Raw genomic sequence first — 3,290 nt, 5'->3', positions numbered from 1 at the left:
GGATGGGTCAACGCTCCCTTCACTGTGAAGCCGAGGAAACCATCAACGAGTGTCGCACTATTTGGCTTTTGACCATTCGAAGACTGCCCACCAGATCTGTGCTGATCTTACAGCTCTGTTGTATGTGACACAGACTTGGGCCCGAACGAGGTCTGTTCAGTGTTGACCCAACTGGGCCATTTTGAAAGGTGCTTATCAAAAAGAAAAGTTTAGTTCTTGGAAGAGTTCAGTAAATAGACTGGGCTGACCAAAATTGTGTCAGAAGACTTCTTGTAGAGAATGCGCCATGGATGTTGCGATGCATGAAGGTATGGCAAATTGGAGAAAGAATCTAGGGAAGGATTTCTGACCTGGATGTTGGTGGGAGGGGTTGAGGCAAGAGTCAGTATTATGTTGGAGCATTGTAACACCAGTGTGGAATGTAGTGAAAGCTGTCATATGTATGGATTAGAGATTCAGTCAGTCTGCATGCTAATTCAAACATGGCTCCTAGCACAATAGAGGCTTATGTTACATTGGCTAATTGTATCATTTCGCCATTTCATCATTTGAAAAAAATAATAACTGATGCTTTATAGGGCACTTGTAAAAATTTGCCTTAAATCTAATCCCATTATAATTGCAATTTTGTGATGGCAACTAGAGATCCCAGCAACTTACAGGCTCCACTTTTTTGTGATGAGTTTAAGATACTGTTTTGTATGTCTTGTATTTCCATGACACATTGTAACAGTGGTGACAGGCTTGGCACCGTGTTCAATATCTGTACAATGTATGTCTCACCGTGTGCCTTGTTTAGTGAGAATATTGCTTGCCACCGATTTCTGTTGGATCCAGTGACAGTACGAGCTAATATGTTGTTAATGTCAGGTGCAGTGCTAGAATGTGCAGTCCCTGTCAGTGAAATCAATTCACTTTGTTTTTGATGTAGGTTAAAATTTTTAGAGTGTATGTCAGAATTTGTCATCTCAGGTTATTGCTTTTGTTACATATTCAGGGATATTTAAGCTACACAGGTATGCAGTATCACAAATTTGTCTCTCCATAATATAACATGCTATTTTATCAAAACTTTAACCCATGTCACACTATATTCCAACTCACTCATAAAAAGTCAACCATTAATGACCCGGTAGAATTGGGAGAGGAGGTTCACCTGATTGAATATACATTGTATCTTCATTCACTGCCTGTCATGGTACACTCTAAAATCATGACTAGGGCAGACCTGCTAGAATAGAATTTTCCGTCAGCAAATATATGCGTCAAAGTGTACGCTTAATCCATAACAGTCCACTCCAGTCATACAGAATTTGTTACGGGGTTTCCCAAATAGGCCTATATCAGATAGAGTCTTCCCAGTACACGGTCTCCCCACACCACCGAGTCTCTAAGAGGGCAACATTACACTAACTTCAGTACGATGTAATGCCATTTTGAGTGTGTTAATCTATGTTTGATATTAAAAGTGTGATAATACCCTTCGCTACTAAACCCAACAAACTGACACTACCTGAAATGATCAATGTAAATGACTTAAAAAGAAGAAGCAGTCTGTGTGTGCTTCTTTACATCTGTCTGCTTGTGTGTAATGAGAAAATAAGGTTCCACGAAAGTGATTCAGTCTTTAGAAAGAAAGATTTGCTTTTGATGTAGCATACAGTACGTTGCTTTAATAGCCAACATGGGATTATTTATTTTGGAAAGGATTACAAACTTGGAACACATGTACTGTATTCATTCAACTACAATCTTCTGTCAAGTTCCTGCTGTAATCTACCCTCATTTACAAGGTCATCTCACAGTCATCTTGTTATGTGTATGTAGAGAGCCTGGTGTCTATTTGTTTCTTGCTGTGACTGCCTTCCCTGGGTAGCTTCCTTGCATTGTCTTTAGTTACCAAAAGATTGTTGTTGTTTTTGTCACAATACATTTTTGTTTTGTTTTTGTTTTTTTAACCAGAAGTCTTTTTGTTTTTAAAGACAATGAATCATCAACCCATTTTGGGGTTTTGTTTTCTGTTCTTCATGCTTTGCAAAACTCTGACCTAATTAACTTTTTGTGGATTTTGTTATTAGAAGCAAATCCTTTATTATGATGTCCAACAATATGGTAGCTCTTGGCCGTGCAAAAAACAAACAAAACAAAACGGAACCGCCTAACACAAAGGCCAAGAAGACCGATTACTCGTAATTGGAGCAACCCCTATCAAAATATTTGCAGCAGCCATAGGTATCATTGGCATACAGATGCCACAGATGGTATGCATGAAAGACATGATGACGTGGTTTCACTTCACTTGTGGGAGTGGAAACAGAGCCAGGAGGATTAAATATTCATCAGTGAATCTTTTCTGGTGGGAAATTTTGCTAGCTTTTCAGTGAGATTGAATGTATGCAGACCAGGTCATGAGGCATTTGTCTTCCATAATGGGGTGTGCATTCCTTCCTGTAGATTGTATCCAAAGCGTTGTATTGTTCTGGAGGGGGAATCCCCTGTATTGATGCTTACACTCCTGTGTTAATGAGGCACAGGTGTGATGAAGTATGACACATCGCTCCAGACATTATGAATAGATATACAGAGAGGAACATCGGCTGAAAAGTTGACCTTTACACTTGGTGATATCTGGTAGTTATCTTCAGCATTTGGAGAAAATGAAGACAGATTTTAAAATGCTTTGATTTTTACATTGTTATGTTATTTTGTTAAAGTGTGTTACTTTCTTCCGCGTTCCTATGGTTTGTACATGTATTTTTCTTGAAGTGCCATGAGCTCAGAAAGGTGGACCTGTATGCTATACTAAATAGCATTGTTATTACTATTACAGTGGACTCCCGTTAAAATGAAGTCCTTGGGACTGGCAGTTTTCTTTTACCTTATCAAAATTATGTTAGACTGAACAGTAAAGTATATAAAGATGCATTATAGGGATGATAATTTTGAGACCTGAATTTGTAATTTGTTGAAACAGAAATTTTGTTATAACTGCATTCACTGTAATGGGAGTACACTGTATGATTTTTTCTTTCTTTCAATTTTTTATTTTTTTTTAGGTAATTTGAAGAATTTTCATCATACATTATTTATATAGTACATGTCTTTTCTGTATTAAACATGATGGAAAATTGAAGGTCTGCAAGAGGATGAGCAAGAAGGCATTACTTGCCCTTGCCAAAAATCAGTTCCCATCCTCCATCCAAATGACACAAGAGTGGAGCATCCAAGTTCCATTTTACCCCCATTCCACAGAGATTTTCTCTCATCGGTCGGTCGCTCATCGGAAGCAA

The sequence above is a fragment of the Diadema antillarum genome, unplaced genomic scaffold, assembly GCF_040938485.1.
Source record: "Diadema antillarum isolate AM-2024a unplaced genomic scaffold, OU_Dant_1.0 seq00000604_RagTag, whole genome shotgun sequence".
Classification (NCBI taxonomy): Eukaryota; Metazoa; Echinodermata; class Echinoidea; order Diadematoida; family Diadematidae; genus Diadema; species Diadema antillarum.
Note: the sequence above shows the minus strand (reverse complement) of the source record.